This window comes from Triticum urartu, chromosome 2A (genome assembly GCF_056163025.1).
Source record: "Triticum urartu cultivar PI428250 chromosome 2A, HENAU_Tu73, whole genome shotgun sequence".
Lineage (NCBI taxonomy): Eukaryota > Viridiplantae > Streptophyta > Magnoliopsida > Poales > Poaceae > Triticum > Triticum urartu.
In genome coordinates, this window is record NC_141874.1 from 736,534,252 (window position 1) to 736,558,320 (window position 24,069).

A 24,069-nucleotide genomic window follows, 5' to 3' on the forward strand; every position below is an offset into this window, starting at 1 on the left:
TATGTGCATGATTACTACTCTGTTGCAAGGTTCAAAGCCACATATGCTTATGCCTTGCCTGCTATGGAGGGAAAACAACAATGGGACATGGTGGACCCTGGATTCAAGCTTTGCGCTCCAGTTCTGAAGAGAGCAGCAGGTAGACCAAGGAAGAGTCGAATCAGACCTCGCAGCGAAGGAACTGGACTTGGAGCGAGGAAGCGTAAATGCACAAGGTGTGGTGGGTCTGGTCATTTTGGTAAGTATTGTGATAACACAGTAGATCCAGCGTTCGGACAGAGTTTCGATGAAGGCTTCGATGAAAATGTTTGTCAGCAGCCGGTTACCTCAACAGATGATGAAAATAATGGTCAACAGCCGGTTGCATCAGATGAGGATTTTGTCGAGGTTCCAAATGATGATGTTCAACAGCCGCATGATTTTGACGATGATCCAAAATATACTCCAAATAACGATTCAAGTGAGGCTCCAAATGGTGATCCAAGTGAGACTCCAAATGGTGATCGTGGTGATCCAAGTGAGGCTCCAAATGATGATCCAAGTGAGGCTCCAAATGATGACCAACCTTCTGTTGTTGTGAGTTCTGTTAGGTATGTAAATCTTACATGGGTCAAATACTACTGTACATCTATCACTTGACATGATCTCATTACCGTTTATGTTTTGCACAGCTCTATGATAGATTTGAAGAAGACGCGCAAGGTACCGACAACCAAGAGAAGAAGAGAAGAAGCAATGAGCACAAGGTGCATGAGGAGCAAAGTGATGACAAGAAGCTCAAGGAACAGACGGAAGCCCCAACGCTATCTATGAATAATTATGAAACATTATGAATAAGGGATGATGTTGTATTATGAAACATTTATCACTTGACATGTTGTATTTCTGTTGGATGATGTTGGACCTATGTTAGAAGTATGTTTGACATGATGTTTAAATATCTGTTGGATGATGTTTGAATGAGCACATGGTTTTTCTTTTTTGATTTTTTTTAAATTTTTGCTCATTTAAATTCTGGTCAAACCTAACTTTGACTAAGATTTAAATAAGTCTAAAACATCAAAATGAAAAACTAAGCCTGGATCTTTCATAGTCAATCCAAAATGAAGCTGTGGTGAGGTTTTTGAAATTTTCATGAAAAATGTGTTAAAAAGAGGGGTCCAAAGGTAGGGTAAACGGCCTCATTTCTAAGCAAGGTTTTTTTCGACCTTGTCTAAATCAGCCAAATAACTTTCCTACACATATATTTTATATGTACAGACTATGTGCGCTGGTTTTTTCATTTTTTGATTTTTTTAATTTGTTTTGCTCATTTGAATTCTGGTCAAACTTAATTTTGACCAAGATTTAAACAAGTGTAAAACATCAGAATGAAAAACTAAGCGTGGATCCTTCTTAGTCACTCCAAAATGAAGCTGTGGTGAGTTTTTTGAAATTTTCATGTTCATTTCCTCAAAACACTTCTCTTCACTTCATACAAGAGAGTTTGAGATACTCGAGATATCATACAATATACATGAACTTATCATTTAAATGTATGTAAAGCTTGTTTATCAACTTAAATCGTTAGTATATGACATAAGAAAACTATGTGTGCAGGTTTTTTATTTTTCTGATTTTTATTTAATTTATTATGCTCATTTAAAATCTTGTCAAACATAGCTTTGACTGCTCCAAACCCCTCCCAAACCCCGCTAACCCTAGCGCTGAATAAGGACCATTCATCTGACCCTAGCGGCGATCAAGGGTCGTCGATCTAACCCTTCTAGAAGGAATCTGCGGGGAGGAGGGGGGCGATCCGCGAGATGCAATCTGATTGGCTGGGAGATTGTTTTTTTAACAAATATCGGGCGCGCTGGATGGACCGTTGGGCCGTCTCATTGTCTGGGCCTGAGTCCGTAGTAAATAGCCCGTCTCAGCCTTTCCAGGCCTTGCATGCATGGAGGCGGCGACGTGGGTTTGCATGAGCGGGAGGCGGCGACGTGCATGCATGCGAGCGAGGCGAGCGAGGCGCGCTAGGCGAGCTAGGTGGTTCAGGGCAGTGGTTCAGGGCAGCAATTCACATGCACCGCCCGGTCAAAGAGCTAAGCAGTGATTCAGATGCACGCACGCGCCCCATGCATCGTTTTCGTGCAAAAATTTAAGTGTGCAAAACGTAACAGATACACACACGCGTCCGAATACACACACGCGTCCGGATTCACACACGCACCATTCTCATCCTTTCTCTCTTCCTCTCCCACCCATAGGCCTATAAATGGGGTGCCTCTCTTTCTCTCCCACCCACAAGCCAGATCCGTTCCTCTCCAACTTCAAACACCCAAGCGACCGAGCCCTCCCCAAGCGAGACCAAGTGAAGATGCAGTTCAACGGGCCGACCTTCAACCGTCCGCCTGTCGTGCCGGAGTTGCGCTACCCACCGGGCGTGCTCGTGGAGAGGGAGCTCCGTGTGTGGGCTATTTTAAGGTGGAGGGGTTCCGTCGAACTCACCCGCGCCTTCCTCAGATCTGGCTATGCCCACCTCCCACGGGGCTCGCCAAGGATGTTCACCCTCAACGAGGTTCGTGACCGCGGCGGCATCCTCCTACTGCTCACGGTCACCTTCACCAACCCGTTTGACGCGCGCAAGCTCCTCGGCCAAGTCTTTTGGTGCGGCTGCGAGGCCATCTTCTTCACCGTCTACAACATCTACACCAACTACGAGAGCATCTTCCCCACTCCAGGCCAGATGCACTCCCTTTCCTACGACAAGGAGGAGGAGGAGGTGTGAAGATGAAGATGGTCTTGAAGGGGCGCGCGCGGCCAAGGTGGAGAAGAAGGTCAAGAAGAAGATGTTCCAGCCCGGAGTCAAGCTCGTCATGTTTCGTTTTTTATTTTGTTGCTTTTCTATGTCATGTCATGTCGTGTCACGTTTCATCATGTGTCCGTGAACTTATTATTGTAATGGTACGGTTTGTTGCATCTTATCTAAGTTATTAGGGTTTATTATGTGTGTTAAAAAATGTCCGTGCTCAAACATATCATTTCTTCCCTAAACCAAGTCATGAAGTTCGAGAACTTGTGGTTTTCATTAATGAAAACCCTAATGAAAATCGGAGGGGGTGAGAAGCCCTCTGTTTCATTCAAAAAAAAGTCATGAACTAACATGCAAATTTATTCCCTTTAAATCCTAAACCAAGTGCCACTCTAACCCTTAAACCAAGTGCCACTCTAACCAAAATCATGTGGCAGTGCAAACATACGTTTTCAACCTTCCAACCCTCCAAAATTTCAGTGAAAAACAAAGGAAAACCACTCTCACGCGTGTGCAAACATTCACGGTCTCACTATTTTTTTGAAAAATTTCACAGTCTTATTATGTATACCTTCCTTCCATACCCATGTCAAAGTCTTGCCATTTGTCCTAGCGGTTACTAGTGCAGCCCTAAACACCACAAACCCACACGGTCTTGGGTTTGAGTCCCCAGCTGCACCAATTTTTTGTGCATTTTTCACCCTTCATTTTTTAGACAAATTATTTTTTCTCAATGTAATGCCCTTAAAAAATGTTCATTTATTTTGGCACCAGGTGTAAACCTCTACCAGAGCTGAGACACATTTTCCATGATATTTTGGTCTTTGATTTAAATCACGGTGTATTTGAATTGGATTAATTAACATCTCCAAAAAAATTATAACCTTAATTGTTTGGCTCTGGAATAATTCAATTAGCTTCCACAAAAAGTTTCAGCATTATGATTTACTGCCTAAATTAAATCATAACAGAAAACAGAAAAATACGCAAGAGAACCCCCGAATGGGCCTAATTGGCAATTGGCCCATTAGTGTAGCCTGCACTTGGATCTACGCTCCGAATTTGGCTTAAGAGCAACCTTTTTTTGACAGAAAGGCAGAGCAGAGAGCTTGATCTTCAACATTACAAATTCCTCCATAGTTCATGCCTTTCCATACATTTTCAACATTACAACCAGTGCGATTACCATACCTACAAATGCACAAAAGTATTTGCAAATGGGTATTGGTAGTGCTTGATCTTCAAGCTTCCTAACCTTCTTCTACAACATCCCAAGCTCAACAACTAGCTCTCTGTCAGTGCGTACTTCGCCCTCCATCTCTTCTTCCGGAGCTCGTGGTGCGGCCACTGCCGTTCGTGGCAGCATGCACAACCATTCTTCATGCTCTTCTTGCAGTTCATTCATCAGAGTCTTGGCCAGAGTATCAACCCAAAGAAAGAAGCATGTCACCTGCATGAACACCAAACAGATCAACCCATTGCTCAAAGATCCCGACCACGAAAATGGTGCAATTGCCCCGATTCTTACCCCATTCTCGCTGCACACGTAGAACAGATGATTCTGGTTCCTCGGTGTCTGAGAAACCCTCCGATCAACGCCCGCCCGGCACCGCGGACAGACGAAGACAGGCACGTCCACACGCGCCCGGCTCTGCATCCGCGAGGTGGCGCGGGAGCTTGAGGAAGACATGGAGCTCGGAGCCGAAGGGGATCTCAACGCCGCCGCGCCCTCCACTGCTAGCTTCCCACCGCCGTGCTCTCTCTCTTTTGTCGTGGTCACCGCCATGCTCTCTATCGCCGTGGTCACCGCCACTGTCGCCCGCTTATATAGCACACCCGCCAACGGCTCTCTGCTCAACGGCTCTCTGTTGGGTCCCACAAGCCACGCGTGCAACGGTTTGAATAAAATTGGTTGTCTCTGCCGCCTGGTCCCACGTGTAAGGGCCGAGTCAAAAGGTTGACCCGACGGAGACGGAGAGTTCACGGAACGAGTCGGTGCGCACGGACTAGGGGCAAAACTGAACACAGTTCGCATCTGAGGGCAAAACTGAGTACATGGACACCACTGAAGGCAAAAGAATAATTAACCCATATAGAAATGTATTCGAACGCTCCAGCTGTCAAGCATGTTTAGAGAGGTCTGAGAGAGCTATTTCAAGGTAGCAACACGGCGGGCCAGCGTGCTTCCGTGCCGGAGGAGAGCACGGCGGGCCAGCGTGCTTCCGTGCTGGAGGAGAGCACCATTGGCTTCACGGATGCCTTTGGCCCGGCGCGCAACTCCTACCGCGAGTCAATCCGGAGCGTCAGCGTACTCTCCCCCGAGTGGCGCATCAGATCAACTCTCTCCGGTCAGAGTGGATCCAACTACGACTCCAGAAGCTCTCGTGCCTCGAGCTCCAACAGCTCCGGCTACTCCTTAGGCTCCGCGTCCGTCGGCGAAGTGGACCTGGGTACCAGCGAGCTCACGAAGATTGCTCGGAAAATGGTCAGCGACGGCTACACCCAACGCATGGTACGAGAACTCCACTCCTCATCTGAGGCTAGTCATAGTAACATAGCGCATTTTAAGAATTTTTTGCATATGTGGCAAGTAATTAATGAGAGGTGGTAACATAATATGTTACTGTAACATAGCGCTTTTCAAAACAAGATGAGTTTACAAGGTGATTAATAAAGCCATCTAAGTTACTACTATTATGTTACTTTGCATTATAAAGATAGTAACTTAGGCTAGTGTCATATGACATTAGCCTAAGTTACTCCCCACTATGACCAGCCTCAGCTATCACGAAAACAACGTCAACAACCCGGGCCCTGCGCTGAATAATTGGTTCACCGAGCTCGACGTCGACTGGATCCTCCAATTACGGCCGCGGCTTCAGCTCCGGAAGGAGACTGCGTATTGGCGCCAAGAATTGGTCCAGAGGTGGATCCGAGCTTTCACAATAACTGTCGCTAGTACTATCAAGGAAGTAATGCCCGTCCACGAGGAGCTGGATGTCGCACGGTTTGGCAAAGCTAGTACGTCAGCAATGCTCGTCCTTGTCGGCACCATGCTCGATGGTATCAAGGAGGACAAGCTACAGGTTGTCCTACACATGTATATGTGCGTCTCCAGCGCATCATACATGATTATGATGATGCCTGAAGTCCCTTTGAAAGCCTGAAGAATTTTCTATGAGATTAGCCTCTCTTTGAAGACAGAAGAAAACAAGTTAGTTCAGGCCATATCCGGCACCATGATGGACATCAGGACAGATTATTATGAAATCTCGAGGGACATCAAGATCGAACAAAGCGGAGGCAGAATTCACAGAAAGGTTCGGTTCTTGGTGGATTGCATACTGTGGATGAGGAAAGCACGTGCTTCGACGCTCAACTCTGCACAAAGCGAAAACACCGTAAAGCTTCGTGACGTGATAGATGAAACAATCAATTATCTCAAGGATCAGCTTTTGAGCAAATCAGAATGGTTCTCCGATCCAAGCCTCAGGTGTATGTTCCTGCTCAACAACTCCTATTTTGTTGCTCATCTTCTCGGAGTTAAACTTGGACCAGAATGCGAGAAGTACGCGGATCTCTATCTTGATTTTTCTTGGGGACATGTGTTGTCCTGCATGCCCAAATCGAATTTTCCTCGAGTTCTACATCGTTGGATCAACACTTCTCCATTAGCAAAATTCAAGTCAGCATTTCATAAAACGTACCAGACTCGGAAGTTCTGGAAGGTTCCGGACCCCCAGCTCAGAGATGCGCTGCTCGGAGCTATCATCGAGAGAGTCATTTCAGGTTACCGTGAATACCTGAAGGAGCATCCAGAGCTAGCTGAACAGGTTAGCCAGGGAAGCAACAGTCCCGAGGTTTTGGAGGAGATGCTGGGAGAGTTATTTGAAGGATGAAAACTATTTGAGGCATCAGCCAGTGTTAGATGGAAGTGTTCCTACTCCTCGTGAGAGGAGCCGCGGTGTATATATTGATACGAGGCAGGAAGAGCCCCTGCCCTGGCGTACAAGATAGCACCGGTCGTTAGGATTCGGTGGTTAGAGAGGAAGAGATAGATACGAGAGGGAGAGAGAGGATAGAGTCTGTTGAGATTACAATACAAGATAAATCTCTATTCCTAACACCCTCCCTTAATCTCAACTATCCTATATTAAGATTCCTCTTGAATTCCTCGAACGGTTTGACCGGCAATGCTTTGGTGAAGCCATCTGCTACCTGATCTTTAGAAGGAATGAACCTGATCTCCAGTTTCTTCTCTGCAACCCTTTCTCTTACAAAATGAAAATCAATTTCAATATGTTTGGTTCTGCCATGAAACACTAGATTAGCAGAGAGATAGGTAGCACCTAAGTTGTCACACCATAAACATGATGTGCGGTGTTGTTTAACACCCAGCTCATTAAGCAATGATTCAATCCAAATAATCTTAGCTGTTGCATTTGCTAGTGACTTGTACTCAGCCTCTGTGCTTGATCTTGACACTGTAGCCTGTTTCCTGGCACTCCAAGAAATAAGGTTGGAACCAAAGAATATTGCAAATCCTCCTGTTGACCTTCCGTCATCACTGCATCCTGCCCAGTCAGCATCAGAAAAGGCACTAACAAGAGTAGAGCTAGAACGTTTGAACTGAAGTCCTAGGCTCACAGTGTGCTTAATATATCGTACAATTCTTTTAACAGCTGTCCAGTGTGCAGTAGTAGGTGCATGCAAATACTGACAAACCTTGTTGACTGCAAATGATATATCTGGTCTTGTCAGTGTCAGATACTGTAAGGCTCCCACAGCACTTCTGTACTTTGTGCTTTCTTCTTCCTTGAGTGGCTCCCCTTCAAAAGCTGAAAGTTTTTCCGAAGATGATAATGGTGTAGGTGAAGGCTTACAGTCCTTCATCCCCATACGAGTTAGAAGTTCAATGGCATATTTGTTCTGACTTAGCACGATGCCATCTGAAATCTTCTTAACTTCAATGCCTAGGAAGAAGTGTAGATCACCAAGATCTTTCAAAGCAAACCTTGAACTTAAATCATGCGGAAGGGCATCAATAGCATCTTGTGAGGAGCTAGCAACTATAATATCACCAACATAAATCAAGACAAATATAATTATATTTGCCTTGTTATAAATGAAGAGTGACGTGTCAGCCTTGGATGCAACAAAACCAAAATACCTTAGCTGAGAACTCAACCTTGAGTACCACGCCCTTGGTGCTTGTTTTAAGCCATAGAGCGCCTTATCAAGTTTGCACACATAATGAGGTGTCTTTTTATCTGCATACCCAGGTGGTTGTCTCATGTAAACCTCCTCTTCCAGAACACCATGCAAAAACGCGTTCTGAACGTCTAGCTGCCTCAAGCTCCACCCCTTGGAAACAGCAATAGCTAGCACAAGCCTAATAGTTGCAGCCTTAACAACTGGACTAAAGGTGTCCTCATAATCTAGACCATAACGTTGTTTAAAGCCTTTTGCAACTAGACGTGCCTTATACCTGTCAATGGAGCCATCTGCCTTTTTCTTGACTCTGTAAACCCATTTGCAGTCAAAAATATTTTTACCTCGTGTTTCTGGTACAAGGTGCCATGTTTTATTTTTCATGAGTGCAGAATATTCTTCATCCATTGCATTTTTCCACTTTGAATCTCCAAATGCATCTTTCAGATTTGTTGGTTCTCCTGCAACACACAACATGCCATAGGGTATAGTGCCATCAGTTCGGACTTTTGGATTTTTTATACCTTTTTGTAGGCGAGTCATCACACGTGAAGTTGGCATTGGCTGTTGTTGAACAGTTGGTACTGGTTGCTGCACAGGAGATAGCACAGGTGATCGCGTTACAGAAGATCCAGAGGAAGTGCCAGATCCGCTTTGCACAGCAGATCCAGTTCCAAACTCTGTGGCCCCCCGTGTAGTCGTGCTAGCACTCGCCGCCGATCCGCGCGCCACAGAGGATCCCACAGGCGTCGCTGTCTCCTGAGCACGCGTGGGGGGAGGCGATCCCGAGCCGACCGCGTCAGGCTGGGAACGGTGCGCCACTGGCCACCCACACGTGGGATGCGGGTCCGGCCCACTGGCTGGCGATGTGGCAGGCTAGGATTGACTCATGGTGGGCGCGCGATCCGGAGTCGATCTCCGCACACGATCCAAGGGCGCCAGTCGCTGCGGAGTTGCAGGCTACTCCAAATCAGCCTCGTGATCTGCACCTGCCTCCTGATTCTCCAACACATGCAATATAGGACCGTTTTGCATCAAATCTTGATCATTTTGAGCATCATTTTCTCCTGCAGTTTCTGCATGGATCTGCACAGGACAAGATGCACAACTAGAACTGGTTGGGTTATCATATTGATTAGTACAATCGTCGCCCCCTTGCTCAAAATTTCGAAGGTTAGGTGGAAGAAGAAGGATTTTCTTTCTTGAGTGTGGCTCCGGCATTTGGGTGTAGAGATGCAAAGGGAAATATAGACTCATCAAAAACAACATCACGGGATATGTAAACTCTGCCACTGGTAATATCAAGACATTTTACTCCTTTGTGAATAGGACTATATCCTAGGAAGGCACACCTTTTTGAACGGAATGCAAGCTTGTGAGAATTATACGGTCGTAGGTTGGGCCAGCACGCACAACCAAAGACACGTAAGGATTTGTAATCAGGTGTGATGTGATAAAGGCGTGTGACAGGAGTTTCAAATTTAATGACTTTGCTGGGAAGTAGATTAATGAGGTAAGTGGCAGTCAAGAATGCTTCATCCCAAAATTTTAGTGGCATAGATGCATTTGCAAGTAGAGCTAGGCCTACTTCAACGACATGGCGATGCTTTGTTTCAGCAGAGCCATTCTGCTGATGTGCATGAGAGCATGAGACATGATGGGAGATGCCAAGTTGTTGAAAAAAGGAATTCAACTTCTTGTACTCACCCCCCCAGTCGGTTTGCATGGCAATGATCTTGGTGTCTAGTTTTCTTTCAACAAGATTTTTAAAGTTTGTGAAAACTTGAAACACTTTAGACCGTTTTTTGAGAAGATAGATCCATGTAAACTTGCTATAATCATCAATAAAGCTTACATAGTATGAGTATCTACCAACCGAAGTAGGAGCTGGCCCCCAAACATCTGAGAATACTAGTTGTAAGGGTGCAGTAGATATGCTAGTAGATACAGGGTATGGGAGTTGATGGCTTTTAGCCTGTTGACATGGATCACAAACCGACTCACTAATCTCATGAGAGAAGGGAAGTTTATTCTTGCTAAGAACAAATTTAACAATGACTGATGAAGGATGACCTAATCTACTATGCCACTTGGATGATGAAGGCTTGACAGCGACAAACGCTTGCTTATTCAATGATGATGACGAAGATATAAGTGGGTAGAGACCTCCCACGCACTTGCCCCTAAGCAGGATTCTCCTCGTGTCCAAGTCCTTTACCAAAAAGAAATAAGGATAAAATTCAATAAGGACACGATTATCTAAGGTAAAGCGATGAATAGAGAGAAGATTTTGTGAGGCTTCAGGGACATGAAGAACTTTGTTTAGATGCAAGGTTTTTTTAGGGGTTTTAACGATTGAATGACCAATGTGACCAACTTTCATACCAGAACCACTCGCGGTGTGTACTTGATCACGTCCATGGTACTTCTCCTTGAACGTCAATTTGTCCAGCTCGCCGGTGATGTGATGTGAAGCACCGGTATCTGCATACCAGTTCGTGTCGACGCCATAGGAGTTGGTCACCATGTTTTCATTCTTCTCCTCGGGTTCATCTTCATCATACCTATGCCAACAATCACGAGCACCTCCTGGGTGATGTTTGTAGCATATTTGACACTCTGGATAGTCATGTTCCTGCTACTGCCGTTGTTGTTGTTGACGCCCGCGGCCGCCTCTGCCGCCGCCGTGGCCACCAGACGGAGTCGGGGAAGGACGCCTGCCTCGGCCGCGCCCCCTGCTGCTGCTGCGCCCGCGGCCCCTGCTGTAGCCGCGCCACGCCCCCTGTAGGCCAAGTTTGCCGAGGTTTTGAAACCCCCATCAGGGCCATCGCCGAGCATCTCAACACGCTGATCGAACGCCGCGATCTGAGCAAATAGATCGTCAACTGTGATCTGATTTTTGATTGCGCCAATAGCTGCCACAACAGGATCATAGTCTCTGTCAAGGCCGGCGAGGACATAATCCACCATCTCTGGATCCGAGACGGGGCGTCCTGCCGCTGCGAGCTCGTCCCCCAGATTCTTCATCTTGGAGATATAGGCGCTGCTGGACATGGAACCCTTCTTCGTATTGGTGATTGCAATCCGCAGATTGGTGATGCGAGATTGGGACTGCGATGAGAACAAGGTGGTGATGGCAGTCCAGAGATCAAAGGTTGTCTCCTTGCTCGCAACTTGGGCGAGGATCTCCATTGACAGAGAGTTCAGAAGATGACTCAAAACCTGTTGATCCTTTGATATCCACTGTGCATACAGCGGATTGGGCCCCGTGGTGACGGTTTTGTCCGTCTGCTCTTGCTGCACCGTCTTCGGTGGTGCGGCATCTGACCCGTCCAGAAGGCCGGTGACCTGCGCTCCTCGCAGGCCCGGCATGACCTGTGCTTTCCACAGGATGTAGTTGTTTTTGGTAAGTTTCTCGGATGGTAGGGCTCCAAGGTTGAGGGTGACGGTGGATAAGGACGACATGGCAATGGCGAGGGTGATCGAGAGGAAAGCTTTTGGCTAGATCGATGGGAAGAGGATGGCTCTGTATACCATGTTAGATGGAAGCGTTCCTACTCCTCGTGAGAGGAGCCGCGGTGTATATATTGATACGAGGCAGGAAGAGCCTCTGCCGTGGCGTAGAAGATAGCACCGGTCGCTAGGATTCGGTGGTTAGAGAGGAAGAGATAAATACGAGAGGGAGAGAGAGGATAGAGTCTATTGAGATTACAATACAAGATAAATCTCTATTCCTAACAAGCCAGAGTCACCCGACAAATAAGAGACCCGAGTTATGTTTCGTCGTTGTATTTGGAATTATTTCTTTCCTTTTGAAGTGAAGTTATATACTGAATTCCGTTGGTTGCTTAAGCGGCGGATACTACATCAACTGGTCACATTCTCTGTGTGTGATTTTATTTTTTTGAATTTATTTGATGTCCTGAGTCCTGACTGTATGCGAAATACTTTTCCATTCTGCTTCTGCGTAAATTTCATTCAGACTTCCTCTGATAGTTGACACACTTAGTTTCGAGTTTACACAAGCTCTCATCAAGAGAAGCACCGCTGATTAACAATCATCAATCAGTAAACAAAAGAGGCACCGAGCTGGTACCAACTATTACCAAAACCATATGTACAGGCAAAATTTAGAGACCTGCGTTGCTATCGCACCAAAATTTAGAGACATGGTGTGGTGAGGTCGTCATCTCGCGCACCCAGGTCCGGCACTTGTCAGTCGCTGTCAGGCGGATTCGGCAAGAGGTGTTTTTAATATATTATTATGGGAGCTCTCGTCGAAATTATCGATGCATCATCGACAATTAGTGTTGATTCCAGCCCGGCCCGGCACTTCACATAGTTCTCTCCCCTGTCAATCTCTTCCAGCTTTACAAAGTAGGAGCATGGCGGACCACGAGTATACGAGTCTCAAAGTCCTATTATAAGGTAGCAGCACGGAGGGGCAGCTTGCTTCCGTGCCGGAGGAGAGCACCACCGGCTTCACAGATGCCTTGCCACCGCCCGACTCCTACCGCGAGTCCGCGAGTCGATCCGGAGCGTGAGCGTCGTCTGCCCCCAGTGGCGCGTCAGATCGATGCTGACCAGTGAGAGCGGATCCACCTACTCCAGCGACTCTGTTGCCTCGAGGTCCAACAACTCCGGCTACTCCTCCAACTCGGCCTCCGTCGGCGCAGCGGAGAGCGGACTTGGGTACCACCGAGCTCAGGAAGATTGCTCAGAGAATGGCCAGCGACGGCTACACGCAGCACATGGTACAAGCATTCCACACCGTATCTCTCACGCATACATTTAGCCCGGGCCGTGCGCTGAAGAATTGGTTCGTCGAGCTTGACGTGGACTGGGTTCTCGGACCGCTGCAACGGCACCTCAAAGAGGCATCTGCGTATTTGCTCCAAAAATTGGTCGAGAGCTGGATCCGAGCTCTCACCGTAATTGTCGCCACTATCGACGAAACTCTGGTCACAACCGTCAGTGACACACCAGCGGTCGCGTCGTTTGCCACAGCACGCGTCTCAGCAATGCTCGTGTTTGTCGTTGCCGTCGTCCAGTTTAACAGGGAGGAGAATTTACAAGTCATGCTACAAATGTATCTGTGCGTCTGCAGCGTATCATATGCCAGGTTGATGATGCACGTGAGCTTTCTGGATTCCCGAATGATTTTCAACATGATAGGAGAAATGTTGGATAGAGAAGGGAACAAGTTAATCGAGTCCATATGCAACACGATGGTGCAGGTGAGGCGGACACTCATGAAGGACGATGACTCGTGGGTCACCAAGATTCTGGATGGAGGAGGCGAGGTTCACAAGAACACCCGGTTGATGGTGGATGACATAGTTTTGATGAGCAAAGTACATGCTTCAACGCAGAACTCTGCACAGAGCCACAACACAGAAAAGCTTCGGGAACTGATAGATTACACAATCGATTATCTAAACAATTTGCTTCTGCGAAAATCAGAGTTGTGTTCGGATCCAAGCCTCAGGTATTTGTTCCTGCTCAACAATTCATATTTCATAGTGCAGATGGTGTCTGAGATATCGGTATCCTCAAATCCTGAGCAGTCGTGTGGATACCAAACAGAACTTAAACTCACTCCTCAATGTGAGAAGTACATGGATAGTTATCTCGATGTTTCTTGGGGAAATGTGTTGTCCTTTATACCTAAATCGAATTCTCACGAACCACTCGGTCGTTGGATCCACACCACTTCCCTGGCTAAATTCCAGTCAGCATTTCATAATACGTACCAGGCTCAGAAATTCTGGAAGGTGCCGGAACCCCGTCTCCGGTCCTTACTGCGGGAAACTATCACCAAGAGAGTCTTTCCAGTTTACAACGACTACCTGAAGGAGCATCCAGAGCTAGAAAAATGCATCAGTGACGGAAGCAGTAGTCCTAAAGTCATGGAAGAGATGTTGGGAGAGCTGTTCGAAGGATGAAAACTGCTTGAGACATGGAACAAAGTCACCCAACATATAAGGAGTGATTGACAAAAAACTATCACTTTAGGGGTTACCGTCCTACAAAACTATCATTTTTAAAAAAACTGACCGAAAGGTACCATAATTTTCTAATCTCATGACTAAAAACTACCACTTTGAGGAAATGGCCGTTTTAGACCAATTAAACATGTTTATGACATGGGGGGCCTACCCATCAGGGCTGACATGCTTATTTTTTTTCTTCTAAATTCCCAATCTCAGTTGAAAAAAGTCAACTGCTGCCCCTGAACCCGCACTGCACCGTCGCTCCACCCGCACCTCTTCTCCAGACTCCGCTCGATCTGGCCAGCGAGGCAGCCGCTCGCTGCCGGAGCTATGGGATCCGACGAGCAGCCGCCCCTCCATGTCCCGGCGAAGCAACCGCCCCTCCATCTCCCACCGAGGTAGCCGCCGGCGCCGCGGGATCCGTCGAGCACCCGCCCCTCCATCTCCCGGCGAGGAAGCCGCCGGCGCCGCAGGATCCTGCGAGGACCCGCCCCTCCATCTCCCGGCGAGGAAGATGCTGGCCGCCGGCGCTGCTGTACCAGGAGACTTGGCTGCTGCTGGTCCTCCTCATCCTCCGCGTGCCCGACGGCGCAGAATTCGGGCAGCAGCAGTCTCGCCCAGCAAAGGGCTCGCTGCTATGGCGGCCTCCCTTCGAGCTGGAGCTCGTGGTCAGCGGCAAGGAGAAGCAGCGCGATGGCTCAGGCCTCCCTCTCGCCTACGGCGACGGCCGCCGGGGAGCCGGGATGCACAGAAGCTGTTTGTGAAAATGCCACAGAAAGATAGAGAGAGGAGGAAGAAGGATGACGTGTGGGTCCCACCTGTAATAATGGTCAACTGAACGGTCAACATGTTTAAATCGTCTAAACTGGTCATTATCTGAAAGTGGTAGTTTTTAGTCACAAAATTAGAAATTTTTGGTAGTTTTCGGTCACTTTTTCTAAGTGATAGTTCTGTGAGACGCGAACCCCTAGAGTGATAGTTTTTTGTCAAACACTCACATATAAGAGTCCAGAGTTCATGTTTCATCGTTGTATTAGAAGAAAAAAAATCACTTGAGATTGAAGTTGTATTCTGAATTCCGTAGTAGTCTAAGTGTCTTTTTATTTGATTTCCTGATTCCATGTAAAATATTTATGATTATACAACATTTTATGCACGATTTGTTTTCATCCACTTCAGTAGAACTTGAGCTTGCAGATGCCAGGGTCACTCTGGACGTCAAGGTTGCACCCTACCTTCTGCACTAAAGAATAGGGAAATTTCACCAAAAAGATAGTTATATTCTTAATATACTAAACCTAGCTAGGTTTGATTTACCTTGTTTTTTTAACTTTTTTCAATCAGTACAAATCTGACCAATCGGAGGCTGACACGGCAATTACTGGGGGATTTGACTGTGTACGATTCTTGGTGGACTTAACGGTTTTTGTGGTGAGCAGTTCCTGGTTGGCTAGGGTATGTCCTTTTAATATTCTCCACGTGCGATATCTATAATACCTAAATAGTTCATCCCCACTAACTTATTTATCTTGACATGTACTCTATCCACCTCAGCAGCCTTGCCACATCAGCAATTATTCTTATTTATCTCCATGCAATTCACCACGTCAGCGTTTTTTCACAAAAATCGTGTGATCCGAGTGTGGTAACCGAAGAGGCCCGTAGACGACGAGTCGGTGTAATAACTGCCAAAGAGAAGCCCATTGGTCAATCTGTTCGCATCTCTTATCTTCCATGGATGATGCATCTTGCAGCATATCGGGCGGTGCGAGGCCGTGAACCACCACCCAAGCACCACCGGGGGCGGTGCCCCGCAACCCGTGCAGGGCTGCCACAGCCTCCGGCGGCCGAAAAGGATTAACATCAGCTGCGCAGCCCATCACACTCCATGGATCAAGGTGCATCGGCCAGATCCGCCATCGAGAAGACGACCTCCAACACCGCCCCGCTACCCTGCAGCCTCGACATGCCCAACGCCGGTCACCTCGACGACTCCGCCTCCTCATGAACGGCCTCCACCAGCGCCCTACTACCCAGAAACGACGCCGTCGCCGCTTCTCGGCGGCTTCCCCTGCCCGTGGGAACGCAACGACGGGAGGATGAGGCAAGCCCACGCGCGTCAATTGCAGAGAGCCTTGCGATGCAGGTGAGCTCACTCCCGCGGCCTTTTTTTGTGCCAATTTGGCGTGTTTTGTATGGTGTTTTCTTAAGACATATGCCCGATGGGCGCCATGCGGGTTCCCTCTGAGTCATCGGTGCACGCCCCGCCCTCCAAAATCCGTTGCTCCTGTTATCGATCCATCTCCCGGATGGGTTTTCCTGTTATCAATCCGTCTACCGGATGGCTTTCTGAGTCCCCTGTTTTGCGATCTATCTATGTACTGATTCGTATCGTCCTTCTCTCGTCTGCGTGTGATGTGCTCAGCTACTGCTGTTGCCAGTGAGGGATGCAAGAATCTAAGTTGTTTGGCAATACTGTAACAAGAAAGAGTTCTACAACAACAAGAAGAAAGGAAAACTGCATTTCGTTCAGATTTCAGAGTCCAGACTGCATTAGGTGTTTCGATGTAGCTGTTTTGTACTACTATTGAATAACTGCCACTATTTTTTCAGATTTTTATACCTTTTGTAGGTGAAAGAAAATGTAATAGACTGATTATTGGTGATAGGAGATATCTGCATGTCAGCCACTGTGAGTGACCATCAGATAATGCTCACCTTCTGGGGAAGCTTACTTTAGGAATTTTGCGTTGGACAGATATAATATGCTCCAAGATTTCAGGGGTAAGTTAACCCTTTGTGTCGGTAGCAATCAGTTGTGACAACTTAAAATTCTATGATGGAAATTTGTTCCACAAAGTTATTTAATTTTCCGGATCATTGTAGCTTTTTGGTGTTCGTCTATTTTTTATGAGAAGAGACCTAGAGAGTACCCTGATTTAGGAAATTCAGATGTTACTTGTGGCTGAGTACAATATTGTTTTTGAGCAAGTTTCATGGAAGGATATCATTCCAGAATTAATTTTCGTCCATCACAAGATCAGCATGGTTGGCTTAATGAAGTTAAGTTAAATATCTGTCTAATATTAACCTGTTTCCAATCAGCTTAATCGTTACTCCCTTAGTCCTATAATATAAGACGTTTTTTGACACTACACTAGAGTAAAAAAATCATCTTCCATTATGGGATGGAGAGAGTACTTGGTTTAAACTGCAGTGATGTGCTTTTTTTAATGGCACTGACTAAACTGCAGCAGATAAAACTTGCTAAGTTGCTGCTTTAGTATTGAGGTTTCAGCTCGGCAAGTTCTCTTTTCTCGATCCTACTCTTCCGTAGGAGTAAGAATACCACTATGGTGCTTCGTACATACAAACCAAGCTAGGCATGATGAGTGCATAGTTTGTGTCGTTGCCGTAACATAAACATCTATTTCGTCAGCTTGCTTTATTAAAGCTATCATGTATTTGCCTATTTGGTGACATGTTGGGAAGTTGTGTTGAATTCTTGATCTTTCACAATGCGAATCATGTTCATGTGTGTTGGGTTGTCTTCATTATAATGTACAACAACTGTAGCACATTATTCTCTTGATTAAGAATGTAAGTTGGTTGATTATGCAGATTAAGCTATGTGTTTCATGGCCATGATCTTTTAATGATTGGACTTCTGGTTGCTCTAATGCTGTCCTAAATTTAGGATTATTCTTTGGTGTTCCTCTTGGAGTTCAGGCGACTAATGAGGTACTATCACATTTGTGATTGAAAAAGGCCAATTTATCTCATCAATCGGATGTTTATCAACAAGTTTCCTTATTGTGCTTCGTAATCATGAAGTATTTTTTTAATTCAGGTATGCATTGCAGTGAATAATGGTCTTTTACTACATGTATAGATCAAGTGTGCTCACAAGGAGCGCTGATTGAGTGCCCGAGAGTTGATTTTAATATTATGAAATTGTATTTTGGTTGACAATTGAAAATATATCCCTACTCTTACATATTTGTGCTTTTTGTATAATTGTAACTCTTCGGATTACAATAAGTATGTGTGTAGATGATATATGAGTAACAAGTTATAGAGGTTGCCCTTATATTTTTCGTCTAAAATTGTTTATTGGAATGTTATTACTTTTGTTCAGCCAAATGTGTTTGAGTTTTTTTTTCAAATGCATAAACAGGTCAATGACTTGTAACATTACTTCTGCCAACCTTCACCATCCAATATCTTTTTGTACAATGTCTCTTTATTGACTAAACAAATCCACTAGATGTTTTATTGCGATTAAGTGTAATGATGCTCAAAAACATTATTGATAGCATATAATTCCGCAGCAACGCGCAGGAAATCATCTAGTTTCTTTAGCGAGGCAGTGCCGTTCCGGCTTTGATTTCTTTTCATTCAGGCGGTCGCCGCTTAGATCGCTGCTTCTCGTAGGTGCGGCGACGTGCGTGGGCGTCTATATAAGGCATGCGTTGCGTCCAACCGGACCCCCCGCTCACTCGCACCAGGTCCAGACACCCCCGGCGGCATCCTCCTCCTCCTCCCCTTCTCACTTATGTTCCCCAGCCAGCCCCCGTACGCACCGCCCCGCCGGTGGAGCTCATCGGCATTGGAGGCCCGTTCTGCAACATCTGCCTCCTCGAGCTCCTGCTGGTGGCCTCGACGCCCGCCGGCGCTTCTCCAGCTCCTCCCGACGGCGTGGTGAGCGTCAGTCCACGGAGAGGAAGAAGCCGCCTGCACGCCCCGCCGCCCGCTGGAGCCCCGTGGCCCAGGCAAGTGTGTTTTCCCCTGCGTGTCTGGGTCGGGCTGCCATCTTCCGTTTTTATTTTGCTGCTTCTTTACTCTCTTTTTGAGCAGTGGGGGATTGGCGCCCGCGGAGAATCATGGCGGACCCGTTGGCTGGGCAGTGCTCGCGTGGTGCACAGGTCGCCGGGCACCGTGAGACGGTGCCGCCGACGCTGCTCCAGCTCCAGGACACGTTAGTGCTGATGTGGGCCACAGGGAAGCTGCCCTTGCAGCACGGTGCATTCGGCGGAGGCGGCTAAACTTTCAGATCGACGATGACGCGTGGATACCCAAGAACGACCACGGTAACGAGCTCTGTAGGTTGCCCCTCCCCTTCATCTAGAGTCCAGAATATTTCTTTCACTCTCTCTCAGGTGCTGGCGAGCAGCCGGGCACCGAGGATGGGGAATGGCAGCGAGCACGGTGGGGGCTTGGCGAGCGGGGATGGGGAGCGGATAGCATAGAAGAGAAGGCTGCGAGGAAGGGGTTGGGAGTTCTTTACCGGCAGCGGCGGGTGGCGGAATGGCGAGGCCGGTTTGAACCTGGCTGCCCCTTTGGTCTAATCTCTTATTTTTTATCGTTCTCAATGACGTGTTCATGGTCAGTTAGATGCAGTGGCTATCTCATTTAGTAGCTTCAGTTCTATCAAATGTACATGTTTCATGTGGCTTCAATGTTTGCCCCTTTAAGCTCAAAAAAAAATGTTTGCCCTTTCTTTATCTTCAGTAGTGATAGTACTATGTATGCATGATTGGTGATTCAGTGCTACAATTGGCAGGTGTCATTGTGTCAATGAACATTGTTGATAGCAGAAAAAAGACTAGATGCATGCATGGCCCGTGTACATGTTAAGAGAATCGGATTTCATCATTCGTATACATCGCTCGACAGGGTCTTCTGAGCTCATGGATTGGCACTGCGACAGAAAACTCGAGTCTAGATGCATGAATGTGCTGAGTAGTTTGTTCAGTACACAGGTGATGGTACATTTTCAGTTATATCTGAACCATGTATGTGACTACAATCTGAGACATATTTTCTTTGTACTTAAGAACGCTTAGCTACTTCGAGCATTTAGAGCTGTAGCCCTGCTACTGTGAAGGCAAACAAGTTCTTACATTTCAAGCACTAATTGGTGATGATTGTTGTGCAATTATTGGTAGGAATATTTTAGCCAGCCATATGAGATCAAAGTCAAGGAATTTTGACTTCTGCAGTAATTTGGATATGTTTATGGTCTTACTGTATGTGTTTTCAATACAGAAATATAGGGTGAGGACTGGTGATGCATGCTTCTTTGTTCAATGGCTGGATGCAGAATGTGAGTGCAGGACTTGTGACTATATTTCCATCACAGTTCTTCTTGTGCTTGCTCAAAATGTTGAAATTTGTTTGAAGCTATATTGGAATTGCAGTTCTGATATGTGTTAGATCATGACTTATTGTGTCGTTCTTCCTTTTACGCCGATGGGAAGAAGGCTGCTGCTTCTGATTTGTTGGTGTTTAGTAGTTAGTTCAGTAGTTAAGGAGCTGGAGACGTACTTACTTTTTTTCCTTATGGGAAACTAATTGAAACATCTCTTTGGGATTAAGGTTAATATATGGTTTCTACTTTCCTGTACTACCACTCGCTATCAGAACTAAATATACCTAAAACGATGCAAGTGAGTACAATTTCTTTGTTATTAGGTCCCAGCATTAGACCCACATTTAGCTACAATTAATAAGTCAATAGACTACAAAATAGGCATTATCCTTTCTTCAACCTCGTGGCGTGTCGCCGCATATATGATGCCACATATAGATATTTTTGTATTTCCTTTAAGATTGTTAGCCACAGGTGAAGATAAGACCGAGATTTACGTATATTTTATTTCAATAACAGCTTACAGTAGTGTAACGCCCTCGATGCGGCTATATCTCCCACGTGTCGAAGCACGATTTAGAGGCATAGCCGCATTGAAAGCAATGACGCAAGTAAGGCAATCTTCACAACATCCCATGTAAATAGATAATAAAAGTGGAAGGAACATAGTTGGCTTACACTCGCCACGTCAAACAAAGTACATAAATAGCATTACATCATCCAATCACTCATGGCCTGACTACGGTGCCAAAATAAAAGATCAACCCAACATGCGACACGGTCCCGATCGCCCCAACTGGTCACCACCACTGATCATCAGGGGTGGACACATAGTAACGGCGTGAGTCCTCGTCGAACTCCCACTTGAGCTCAAGCGCGTCATCTGGAACGGAGTCATCAGGCCCTACATCTAGTTTGGAAGTAATCTGTGAGCCATAGGGACTCAGCAATCTCGCACCCTCGCGATCAAGACTATTTAAGCTTATAGGTAAGGCAAGGTAATATGTGGAGCTGCAGCAAGCGACTAGCATATTTGGTGGCTAACCTGTTCGCAAAAGAGAGCGGGAAGAGAAGGCAAAGCGCGAACGAATAACTAGAGAACAACCTGCACAAGCATTACTCCAACACCGTGTTCACTTCCCGGACTCCGCCGAGAAGAGACCATCACGATAACGCACACAGTTGATTCATTTTAATTAAGTTAAGGTTCAAGTTATCTACAACCGGATATTAACAAATTCCCATCTGCCCATAACCGCGGGCACGGCTTTCGAAAGTTCAAATCCCTGCAGGGGAGTCCCAACTTAGCCCATGACAAGCTCTCACGGTCAACAAAGGATATACCTTCTCCCGAGACATTCCGATCAGACTCGGTATCCCGGTTCTACAAGACACTTCGACAAATTAAAACAAATTCAGCAACACCGCCCGAATGTGCCGACAAATCCCGATAGGAGCTGCACATATCTCGTTCTCAGGGCACACTCAGATTGTCTTAGGTACGGGTAGGCCAGCCCAGAGTTGCCCCTGGTGGCCACCGGCAGCTGACAGGTTGGACCAACACTCAGAGGAGCACTGGCCCGGGGGGGTTTAAATAAGATGACCCTCGGGCTCCGGAAATCCAAGGGAAAAAGAGGCTAGGTGGCAAATGGTAAAACCAAGGTTGGGCATTGCTGGAAAAGCTTTATTCAAGGAGAACTGTCAAGGGGTTCCCATTATCACCCAACCGCGTAAGGAACGCAAAATCCAGGAACATAACACCGATATGACGGAAACTAGGGCGGCAAGAGTGGAACAAAACACTAGGCTAAAAGGCCGAGCCTTCCACCCTTTACCAAGTATATAGATGCATTAAGATAACAAGATAATATAATGATATCCCAACAAGAAAATAATGTTCCAACAAGGAACGGTCTCCAATCTTCACCTGCAACTAGCAATGCTATAAGAGGGGCTGAGCAAAGCGGTAACATAGCCAATCAACGGTTTGCTAGGACATGGTGGGTTAGAGGTTTGACATGGCAATTTGGGAGGCATGAAGAGCAAGTGGTAGGCATCGTAGCATAGGCATAGCAAAAGAGCGAGCATCTAGCAAAGCAAAGATAGAAGTGATTTCGAGGGTATGATCATCTTGCCTACAAAGTTGTCAGAGTTGACTGGATCCTCGAAAGCAAACTCAACAGGCTCCTCGTTAGCGAACTCGTCTCCCGGCTCTACCCAAACAAGACAAACAAACAAAAAGGACACAATCAACCACGTGCAAAGCTCAAACAACATGATGCAAACATGGTATGCTATGCGGGATGCGAGATGTGATGCATATGCAAGATTTGGCAAGGAATAAGTGAACCTGGCCTCAACATGGAAATACAAGTGTGCCACTGGAAAGGTGAGGTGATTTCGGTTGAAATCGATATAAAGAACACCGGAATCGGAGACACGGTTTGGAAATGGCAAGCAATTCAAATATGGCACCGGTCTGCGATAAACAGCAAGTAGCCATCTAAATGAAACAAGACAAACATGCTACAACACCCAAACATGGCAACAAAATACATGGCAGGGATCCATTCATGATGCTTAACAAAAGGTGAACACTAAGCTACGGCCAATTCATCCATTAACAGGTTCAAACAAGCATGGCAAAAATGCAATTGGTAAACAAATTTCAGACTTTGTGAAATTAACACTTGTCTGGAATTTCAGATCAGCTAGCACACTTTGGAGCATGAAAACTATATGCTACAGGGCTTGAACATGGCAAAGTAAATCATGGCATGGAGCTAACAAAAGTCCCTTAGTGACCTTGAGCCAAAAGGGATCAGAAAATACAATTGCAAGCATGTGAACATGGCAAAAACATAAACAGATCACAGACTTGGTGAAAAACTGGAACATGCAAATCAGATATCAAGTAGGCATGTTTACGAGCTCGATGCACTCACTACAGAGCAAGTCATGGAAAACTAAGCATACACCCATCAAGAATACACATTATAAAAGCTAGACATGGCAAGAACGATAACATAGCATGCACGGATCAACTACAACATCCTCGGCAAAATCGCTAACAAGTAGACAATCTGCCCAGATTCACGAAATAGCAAACGTAGAGCTCCATTGACTCAAGCTAGGGTGCTCCATAATTGCAAACAAAGACATGGATGGATAGAGCACTACAAGATTAACAAAACATCCTTACTGATCATCCTCAAAACACTGTTCAAGATATCTTCCGATATTTCGATAAATCGGCCGATTTATCGCTTATCGTGGTCTGACCGATAAGATAAATCGGCTGATAAATCAACCGATATGGCGATAAATCAGCCAATATGCCGATAAACTGGCCGATTTACCCCTTATCGTAGGTCGACCGATAAGTTCCCGATAAACGATATCCCCAACATTGCCTCAAAATAGGCACGGATCACTAGGAAACAACATGAACATATGGCATATTGATAAAAACAGATCTAGGACTTAGTAGAATTGCTAAGTCCCTGAAATCAGCATTAACGAATGTGCCACTTTGCAAGCTTGTGCTAGTCACCACACACATCACAAAAATACATGGACGGCACCTCTGGATAGATGGCAAAGCACATAACAAATCATATGTAGAGATCAGGGGCATATCATGCACACAATAATCATGGCAAAAATGACAAATAGCTATTTGGAGCAGCAGATCTGACAATTATCTCAAATAGCACTCTTCCAACAGCATTTCGGGCATCAAGATGAACTCAAATGAAAATGATGCAATGAGATGAAATAATGTGCTCTCTGAGGCGAACATTTTGATATGCTATATGCCCAAAACGGATCAACGGATGCAAAGTTACGATGCGATGAACATGGCAATATAATCTGGGACTTAGGGAAAAAAGGTCAACCCCTAGGGTTTCCAGATCCAG

At 46.1% G+C, this 24,069-nt stretch overlaps 1 long non-coding RNA gene and 2 pseudogenes across 1 annotated transcript; all 3 read left to right on the forward strand.

Annotated features, from left to right (window-relative positions):
• Positions 1–5,562: 5,562 nt before the first annotated feature.
• LOC147987415 (exocyst complex component EXO70A3-like) lies at positions 5,563–6,693 on the forward strand (annotated as a pseudogene).
• Positions 6,694–11,468: 4,775 nt separating this feature from the next.
• On the forward strand, positions 11,469–13,950 carry LOC125538307 (uncharacterized; annotated as a pseudogene).
• A 1,776-nt stretch (positions 13,951–15,726) lies between these two features.
• Positions 15,727–20,066, forward strand: LOC125540217 (uncharacterized). The gene is made up of 4 exons (XR_007297246.2): positions 15,727–16,144; positions 16,631–16,782; positions 17,620–17,739; positions 17,849–20,066. It is a non-coding gene; the product is annotated as an uncharacterized LOC125540217 (long non-coding RNA).
• Positions 20,067–24,069: the final 4,003 nt, after the last annotated feature.